Here is a 10,135-nt window from a genome sequence, read left to right as displayed (position 1 = left end):
TACAGACAACATTGCTATGAGCAATCTTTGTTCATACATGAAATTGCTGCTGCTCTGCTCAGTCTTATCTCAGGCCAACTGCTCCCCGCCACTGTGTACCTCACCCAAAGCTCTCCTCTTTTTCCTTTGCTGCAGACCCAGGTATTCAACCTGCTTCCCTCTCCTTCAGAGGCTGCCATTCCACCACCCATCCTAAGCCTGGCTAAGGAGTAGCATGTAGGTCCCTAAGCTCCCTGTTTTGCTGGTGTTTGATGACTAGCACACAGGCCTGTTGGGTTTTACTTGTTTTGTGCCATCACTCCAAGAAACAAACATAGAAAAACATCAAGAAAAGCTGTGGAGTGGTACAAAGCTTACGATGTTTTTACTTTAGTAGTTCCTGGCTTTAGTTTCTGTCTACCTTAAGAAACAGTAAATGAAAAGCCTAATTTCCAAAGTTTGCCAACCGCATTTCTGATTCCCAAATTAGGGAAGTCATCCATATGACTTTTTTCCATAGTATTCCTTCTTTCCCAGTCTGCAAATGTCTTCTTGCAAGACAACACTTTGTGGCACTGAGGACACATGACCTTGTTCCTGATTCAACAGGTCTTTGTCCTGTCATTTATGGTCACCCTGAGTGTTTGCTCCAACCATAGTTTTTCATTATTATGCAATGTCTGTAGGTAGGCTGCAACATTCTATGACTAATAAACAGCTTGAAAATGTCAGAACTTTGAGTCCTAAAGCCAGCTGATCCTGAGTGAGTCACACATATCCTCCTGGTACCTATAACATAAGGCCAGCAGAATGCATAATTTCCTGAGCCCTGCAGTGTGGGTGATGGGGGCCGCACAAAGAGGGGGCAGATTTCAATGAGAGAATTCAATCCCAAAATAAGCTTTGAGTATGAGTGTCTCATGGGTCAGTACATCTGTGGACACCTGTTGTTTTGCCATTTGTTCTGCTGAATTGGAGACACCCAGAATCCCCCAGGGTGGGCCCTTGACTTTCACACCTGTCCAAATCTGAATTTTTCATTTGTGATTTAAGTCAGCAACAACTAAGGGCCTCTAGAAAATCAGGCATGGCATTTCTAGGCTGTGCTCTACAAAACAAAAACAAAGCATATTTTCCTGCTCCCGTCTACCCAGGAAACATTTGTTTCTGTTCTGGTCGTAAGAACACAAAGTGAGAATTTTGTGCTTGAAAGAGTTCAGAAAAAGAACATTACGATAAAGACCATCTGAGGCCCCAACATGGACAACTAGATTCTGGAGGAATCTTGGAACGGATGGTTTGGGTTTACCACATGTTGACACCACAGACTGAAGCCTGCTTCAAGGGTGAAGAGAAGAGGGAAAGTGCAGATTTGGTGAGTGGCTTGGAGAGGACTAGAGTGGAAATAGCACTAGTTTTTAAAATGCAAAGAATGTTCTCAGACTCGTTTAATGTAATGTATTTTTCTAATGCCTCCAGTTATTCCTGGTATGGTAGCTATGTGCCTGGGATGGATGAGCTGGAGAAAGAAGAGGGGAAGAGGGGGTCACTACTGACCAAGACTCAAGCCAGAATTAAGTGAACAGTGGGAGTTACCCCTGAAATTTAAGTTAGGGGGACACCCATGTGTCACCTAGGCCAGCACTGCTCGTACACCAAGTATATTCTCTTGCCCTAGGAATCTCCTTCTGAGGAATTGACCCTGTATCAGGAAATTGGAGGAAGTTAGGACTAGGCAGGGAACAGACTGGGGGAAATGACCAGCTGTCAGAGCAAGCCACATGGAGAATATAACACCCCAAAGACAGTGGATAGGTGTTTCAACATTCTCAGTCCTAATTCTGAAAATAGCATTAAGACATCCAGAGCAGGTGGGCAAGCCATCCATGCAAAGATAACCAGGTGTCTACAATGAATAAATACTGGTTATTAGTAATGGATTGTTAATGAATAGGGGTAATCAGAATTAATCTTTATTGAGCACCTTCTATATACTGGACACTATTATAAGCACTTTATGTTTATTAACTGATTTAATACAAGCCAGTGAGATATGTACCATTATTTCCCCATTACAAATGAGGAATCTGAAGCATGGAGAAACTAAGCAACTCTCCAAACAGTAACAGAGCTAAGATTCAAACCCAGGCAATCTGGCTTCAGAGCCCGCATGCCTGACCACTCTGCTATACTGCTTCTTGAGGCCAATAGACAGAACCCTGTCCTACTTGAAGCTTCCAATCTAGAGAGAAGACATATAGACAATAAATCATTTCAATCCAGAGACATAAAGATTATAATGCAAAAAAGTGTTGAACAAGGAGCAACCAGGTCTCCTTAGGGATGTCAAGGAAATTTTTCTAGGAGGACAACATAGCAGTACAAATGGAGTGCACAAAACCCCAGAAGCATGAGTGAGGCTGATGTGTTCGAAGAATGGCCAATACCATTGTTCTAATACGTGGGTAAGATGCATGGAGAGGAACAGCGTGATGGCCTCACAAAAGCCATCGTGGATCGTGGAGTACCTGGTATGGCATGCCAGAGAGTTAAGTTGTAGATTTAGGGCTTTAAAATTGGTTTATTTGGTGATTCTGTTTTTGTTGACGATGATATTTTTGTGCTGCTTTGTTTCCCTGTAAGTAATGAACTTGGGAGTGGCATTCTCAGATTTGCTGGTTAGAAAGATTGTTCAGGCTGCAGTGTGGAAGTTGGAATGAAGAAGGGCAAACTGAAGTCAGAGAGACCAATTTGGAAGCTGTTGCAAGAGACTTTGCAAGGGACGATTAGGACCTATATCAGGGTGCAGAGGAAAGATGGAAAGGATTTTTGAGTATTCAAAATATGCATTTTTCAAAATTCTACAAACCAAAGAAAAATACAAGAGCTTATAAAATGGGTGAAATATAGAAATAGGCAATTAACAAAAGAAGAATCCAAATGTCCCAACCCGACAAGGTATGAAGAGATACCCAACCTAATAGTTAAGGGAATGCAAAATAAAACAGTAAAAAACCACTTTCACCTTTTAAATTAGCAAAAGTAAAAAAGGATGACAATATCAAATATTTGAGCAGACATGAGGAAAACAGTGCTCTCATATATTGCTAGTGGGACTGTAAATTAATTCAGCCATTTATAGAAAGCAATTTGGCAGCATACAATAAACTTGATAATGCAAATGCCCTATGACCCAGCAATTTCCCTTTGAATATATAACCCACAGAAATCCTGCACATGGGCACAAAGACACATATACAGAGATTTCTGTGACAGCATTGTCTGTAATGAACAAATAAAATGTATGCAAATAATCCTATATATTCTTTATGACTAAATATACATATATGTAAAAAATGAGGAATCTGAGGCTTGGAGAACTTGTAGACTTGAAGACCACAGTAGTTGGGAGAAGGGAATTAAACTGGGTCAATGAAGAGACTTAGCTACTCTTGTAATGTTTTACTATAAAAAATAAAGAAAACCAGAAAAGAGGAGTAACTGGTTAAAACTGTAACAGTTGTGAGTTCAGAGTGGTGAATATGTGTTTGTAATATTATTCTTTGTATTTGTCTATATCTTTTACATTTCTAAAATGAATCAGATACAGGTATATGTGTGTGTGTGTACATGTATTAAGAGAGAAGAAATGATACAAATGATATTTAGAGTGCAAAATCACTAAGATTTGGTGACATAACAAGTCGGGGCTAAGGGTGACAGAAGGGAGAGATTAGTAGGTCTCCCAGGTTTCTGGCTTGAGAGGTGATGAGATGCTGAGAGGTGAGAGGAGATGCTGACACCATTCACCAAGATAAGAAATACAGGAGGATAGAACATCAAATTTGGAAGTCCGGGAAGGAAGATATTGAGTTATATTTAAGACACATTGAGGCAGAGTGGCAGATTACCCTGTGCCCAGCAAAATGGAGCTTGAGGCTATGAGCAGATACACTAGTCCAGTGAACCCGGCTGTCTTTCCCCATCTGACCGTGGTGCTGTTGGCCATTGGCATGTTCTTCACTGCCTGGTTCTTCATATATGAGGTCACCTCCACCAAGTATACTCAGGATATCTGCAAAGAGCTCATCTCTTTGGTGGCTTCACTCTTCATGGGCTTTGGGTCCTCTTTCTGCTGCTGTAGGTCAGCATCTACGTATGAGCTCCCAAGGGTTCCAACCAGGCAGCTTCACTGAATCCTTGCTTTTGTAAGTTAATTTTTTTTTTTTTTTTTTTTTTTTTTTTTACTATTGCTGGAAGTATCCCACCTGCTACTCACAATAAAGGCAAATGCGTGACCAAAAAAAAAGAAAAAAAAAAAAAAAAAGACACGTTGAGTTTGAGAACCCAGCAACAAACATTTGTACTACCAAATCCCTGATCAGGCAACATAACTTAATAGCCTCCACACTGCCCACAAGGGGCCAGTAAGGACAGGGGTGTCAGTGGCAAGGTCTTACAGAAGGGAGATGAAGAAGAAATGAGCAAAGGTTCACAGAAATAGTGGAGGTCTTCATGGAAAACAATTAGTGTAACACAGTGTAACTTTTCCTCTAAAACCATTGATCCTTTTATTGGGTGGTAGGTAGGTAGGTAGGTAGATAGATAGATAAATGATAGAAGTTTCTTTGGAAAAGTAACATGTGCACCTGTTAAAAAACAAATTTCATAAATAGGAAAAAACCTCTCTCCAGAGGCAACTGCTGGTATTAGCTTCTTTACCTATGTCCCAGTTAGATATTTAAAAGAACCAATGGCTGACATCTATCAAAAATATAAAATGTAGGGGGAAGGGAATAGCTCAGTGGTAGAGCACATGTTTAGCATGCATAAGGTCCTGGGTTCAATCCCCAGTACCTCCATTAAAATAAATAAATAAATAAATCTAATTACCTTCCCCAAAATAAATATATATGTGTATATAAAATGTACATATCCTTTGACGCAGCAATTCCCTTCTCAATGTATCTTACAGATATTCTTCTATGTTCACAAAGGTAGATGTATAAAAGTATTTGTTGCATCATTGCCCGTAGCGTAAGGCTGAAACGGAACTAACTAGTCCAGCAATGGGGGACCAGCTAAGTAAACAGTGGCACATCCATACAGTGGAATATTATTCTGCAGTTAGGAAGTCTTTTGGAAAGCACAGCATCCTTGCAGAGGTAGGCTTGGCGTATACTGCCAATAACCCCTTCCATTGATATAAGCAGTAATATGTATACACTGTAGCATACACTGTTCTGCAACTTAATTTTTCATTTAATATATCTTAGAGATTATTCTATGCCCATTTATATTGTTTACAAGTGTTGAGAGTTCAGCTAAACTACTCCATAATATTGCTGCCTCGGCATTCATGTTGTATCGCCATGCAGCCTGCGGGGGCCTTGAACTGACCTGATTCATGTACTTATATTACCTACCTGGCCCCTGTACACATAAATGTGAGACCCTTCTTTGTACTTCTTGAAGCCAGAAATCTAGAATTTTGTGTAAAATCTCTTGATTTTTAAACGCTGCCCCCATCTTTGGGAAAAAAAAAACTCTTTGGGAGCTAAAAGGAGATGAGGATGGCTCCTTCAGGAGGCCATCTTATCAGGCCTGGCATAGAGAGCTCAGTAGCCTCGCGCTGTGGAAGTTTATAGTGTAAGGACAGTGGTAGTGGAACAGACAGGTCAGAACCCTGTAAAGAAAGGCCTTATGGGTCATGATAGGTATGTTGAATTCTGAAAAAAGCATTGCAAGAGTGTGAGATCAAATGTACTATCCTCAACAGATTCTCTCCTTTCCAGGGTGGTAGGGTTTAACTGAGGGGCAGATTGGGCAAGGGATATAAGATCTTTCTGTCTCTCTTGCATCATTCTCCCTTCTCTCCCTCGTAGTCCCTAGATTACTGAGGACAAGGAGCAATCTGATAGGGCCACCTCAGCCCCTCCTCCCCATCTTGAAGTTATTACAGCCTGGGAAAGGTAAAGGCAAGCTTCTTTGGAGAAAGTCTCCCCTACTCCTGAAGGGTATGATCTTAAAAGAGCATAAGAAGAGCTCAAGCTATGTCTTCCCATCCTCCCCACCTGCAGGAGTGACCAAGGAAGCCCATCATTCCCCCACATCTTTTCTGCTGTTCAGTGCCACCGATACACAGAAGTGTGAAGTATGAACACAGATTATAGCAGCAACTTTCAAACACTCCCACCCACAATAGGGTCAGAAACACCTTTTACATCACAGCCCTATAAGATACGTATGCACGATTAAATAAGTAAAAGTCTCCCAAAACAACACGTACTCATATACTATGCTCAGTGTAACAATCCTCTCTATTCCATTGTCTCTCTCTCTCTTTTTTCCAGTGTGGTCTGTGACTCATTACGTCAGTTTCAAACCCTCTAATGAGTTACTAACCAAGTGTGAAAAACTGATTCCAAGCTGGAGTCCCCAAAACCATTATTTCCCAAGCAGTCTCTTATATTTCGGATGTACAAATACTATATATGCCTACCACGATTAGTAAACAAGATGTCTCTAGAAGAAATGTGGAGATTTTTTTCTAGTTAGTTAGTTATTAGCTTTTACAGTTAACTTCCATTTGGAAAGTTATCCCTTTCCAAGTGATGCTGATTTTCCACGAGTGGAAGTGATTTTAAGTTTCCTTCTAAAATTAATGTATTTAAGTTTAAAAAGTGATTTACAGAAAAATGTTAAGTAAACATTAGTATAGGAAATATTCAGGTATGTCAAAAATTACAAATACGTTACTTGTATCCTAAAGTGTGGAAAACATTATCTTGCACCATTCCATAATGAAATCATAAGAAACTTACTACTTTCCTTAACATTAGATCTGCTTCTGCAGAGTCTTACTAATTGCTCCCAGGAAGTTTAAGTTTCACGACATGGCATTATATGATGTTACATTTGGCTTCTCTGCAGCAGCCCCTTAAAACTAAGCCAGGGCTATTTCCAAGCACTTGTTGGGCAGTTTTGAGTTCAGCATCTATTTGCAAAGTGATTTGTGCAGTTCTAGAGACATTGGAGCTTGCCCTCCATCTTCGGATCATCACGTGGTCTTTCTTTCTCTGTCAGGCTTTCAAGTTAATTATTTCCTGTTTTTCTGAATCTGTTCCTCATCCCCCTTCCCAGGTCACCCTCCACTCTCCCCTCCCCACACATTCTTGGCCACCAGCAGGCAGCTCTACAGCAAACCCATCTTTGTCTCTAGGCCTACCCTAGAGCACCCTCCAACAAGAGCCTTGGAGTTTATTCCAGAGTGTAGCAATCTCAGAGCAAAAGTATGTCATTACTGTAGAATCAAAAGTTATATTCCCCGCTTGTTAGTAACATTCTGCATACTTCACTGACCTTTTGTTCTTTCGTCCCTGCCTGCTAAGGGACTGTGTGAGCCAGTCTCCCCAGATTGTTTTCTCTCTTTGTGACTGGATCTCTGGCATCAGCTGTACTGTCACTCCTTTCAGGACTCCCACATTATCTTGATGCTTTTAGCAAACTTGATCAGTTGTTCATGTAACATTGTTTCTGCAGCTGCCTCATCCCTTCCCCTCAAGGCCAGTCTGTTCTCCTCCTGTTGTCTTCAGCAATTCAGGGTGCTAAACTAAGCTGAGGGGTTACCCCATAGTAGCTACATGCCTGGAATTCACTCCATTCCTGTCATCTTTGCCTCTTCATCCCCACACCCAGAAATCTTCTCAAACTGGCTTTTTATGATCATCCAGCCAAATTACTTTTCCTCCAAATTACTTTTCCAACCCTAGCTGAAGTTTTATCTTAAGTCTCTAACTCAGTTTTGTATACTTTATTCATCATCCTTTCCCCTCAGCCCCACCCCAGGTTTTCTCTCCCCTATTCTCCTCGTATGCAAATACCTGAGCTCTTTAACACCTTTCACCTCATATAGCTTCCAGGCCATCTATTTCCCGCCCACTATAAATTAATATGTAAAAAGCCATTACATTAACTGTGCGTATCCACATGGTACATACGTAAGTGTAGGGAGAGAGAGAGAGAGAAATTCAAAGTAGGAAAGAGGATTTAAACACATAACGGACTGCCCAATGCTACCTGGAGGGAAGCTCCCAGCAGTTCTGGTTAGTATGTTCAGCATATTTCACTCTGCAATCCAAATCTGTATCACTTTCAAACACAGTTTAAACAAAGAAAAGCCTTGATGCTTATTGAGGATTTAGATAACTACTCCCCTGTTAAGAAGAGTTTTTTTTAAATGGTGTTTTCATTATGACTCCATCTCCATTTATTGATCAAGGGATTTCTTGCCTCACTTAACTCCATAATCTGTTGCTCAGATTAAGAAAATTTGAAAACTATTGTTTGGTAGCATAAGTACAGATTTTAAAGTGATACCTTGGAGGCTGAATGATTCAAATACTATAATCCAAGAAAAGCAACTAACTGATCATGCAGAACATGTTTTTACACATTACTCTATTTCATGGACTGAGCATGCAATGAAACGAATCAGATTAAATGTTTTGTAGATGTGCTGTTATAGAAGCAGGAACTTGCTAGTGCAGTAACATCCAACAGAAAGCAATAATACAAGAGATTGGAAATAACACATGTAAAAAACCCTTAATAAACAAATATATAAGTCACTATTCATTCAACACATTTGGAGCACCTATTATATTCTTTTTTACATGAGGAACAATGCTAGGCATAGTAACTTCTCAGTTATTAGGAACAGAAAAATGCCCCTTACTTCAGTATTTCCTTTCTTGCATCCCTACTATCTAGTATAGCTATATATGTATGCTTTGGGGATGAATGAGCGATCTTGTACGTTCACTGTGCACCTACCCTCCATTTTGCCACTTTGTTAGCCACTTTGTTCCTCATTTTTCCTCCTGAGGGCTAACAGGGAAGGGAAGGAGGTAAACTTCAGGTCAGTCAGGCATGCTTAGCTACCAAAGCAGTTAAATCTCAGTACAATAAACTTTAAAGACTTGTCTAAATTCTTTTGTGTCATTTAAGATTTTGTTCCATCCAGTTGATTGAACAGTCCTGCCAGTTAAAGCTTGAACATATTTGAGATTGATATTTTGGTAATAGCTATTGTAACAATATTTGACTGTCTCTAGACGATTCTGTAGTAAAGTGTTAAGAGTCTGTCCAAAGAATAAATGAAAGGGAACACTAATTTGCCCAGTACTTATTACATGAGAGACTCTGACCTGTGCAATTTACATTGCTTATCATTTTGTGGTTTATAATTACCCAGAAAAGTAGAATGCCCATTTTACAGATGCGGAAACTGAGGGTCAGAGATACTCTGACCAGCCTCTCAATTTGTAGCAAAAACCCTGGCTAACAGCCTCCAAAGCACAAGCCCTTTAAAAAGTACGATTGGAGATTGTCGGCAGTTTTCACTTATCTATGCTGTCCACACTTAACATGGGTAGTTGAAAGCTGACTCTATGTTCCTTTCAAAAATCCCCAAGGAATCTGGTTATGGATAACTCATTTCAGCAACTGAGAAACAAAATGCGTCTGTGAAATAAAAACAGCCTTTATTTCAATTGTTTTTTTCTCTTTCCTTCTTAAAAAGAGAAAAAGGACCCCCCCCCCCCCCAGTACTTAACAAGAACCTCACAGAAGGAACACGTCTTCAGACTGGGCTGTGCAGACTACCAAGGAAATGGTGACGGCATCAGGGTACTTTGGCCTAAGAATTAGAGACGATGCAATGAACAGCTGGGGATTTCTGAAGCACAAGTGTGTCACACAGGAAGCCCAACTGTTGGCCATTCTCACTGAGGGCAGCTGCCAGCTAGGGTTTGCTTCTGCAAACCTAGCTCTTCTCGCTCAAGACGGATGCCACCAGCTGCCGCAGCGCCCTCGACTGCCCGCGACTTCCCGCCCCCGCGAACCCGCCTAGGCCGACGCGGCCGGGACGCCGCGGCGCCCCCCCCCCCGTGCACGTGACGAGGGGCAGTTTTCCTTCTCCCCTCCCCCTTCCTGAAACCCCGCCTTCCCCTGAGAGGCTGCGGCATTTTATTGCGCCATTACCAGAATGACCACCGTGCCAGCCAATCAGAATGCGAGGCTTCAAGTAAGCCCCGCCCCCTTGGTCCTCAGGTTCCTTCCCGCTCACACCGGAGTCACTTCCGAAGAGAGAGAA

General features: G+C 41.3%; 1 pseudogene; it reads left to right on the top strand.

Annotated features, from left to right (window-relative positions):
- The first annotated feature begins 3,707 nt into the window (after positions 1-3,707).
- LOC102508274 lies at positions 3,708-4,141 on the top strand (annotated as a pseudogene).
- Positions 4,142-10,135: the final 5,994 nt, after the last annotated feature.

The sequence above is a fragment of the Camelus ferus genome, chromosome 11, assembly GCF_009834535.1.
Source record: "Camelus ferus isolate YT-003-E chromosome 11, BCGSAC_Cfer_1.0, whole genome shotgun sequence".
Taxonomy (NCBI): domain Eukaryota; kingdom Metazoa; phylum Chordata; class Mammalia; order Artiodactyla; family Camelidae; genus Camelus; species Camelus ferus.
Note: the sequence above shows the minus strand (reverse complement) of the source record. Positions and strands in the feature narration are given on the sequence as shown.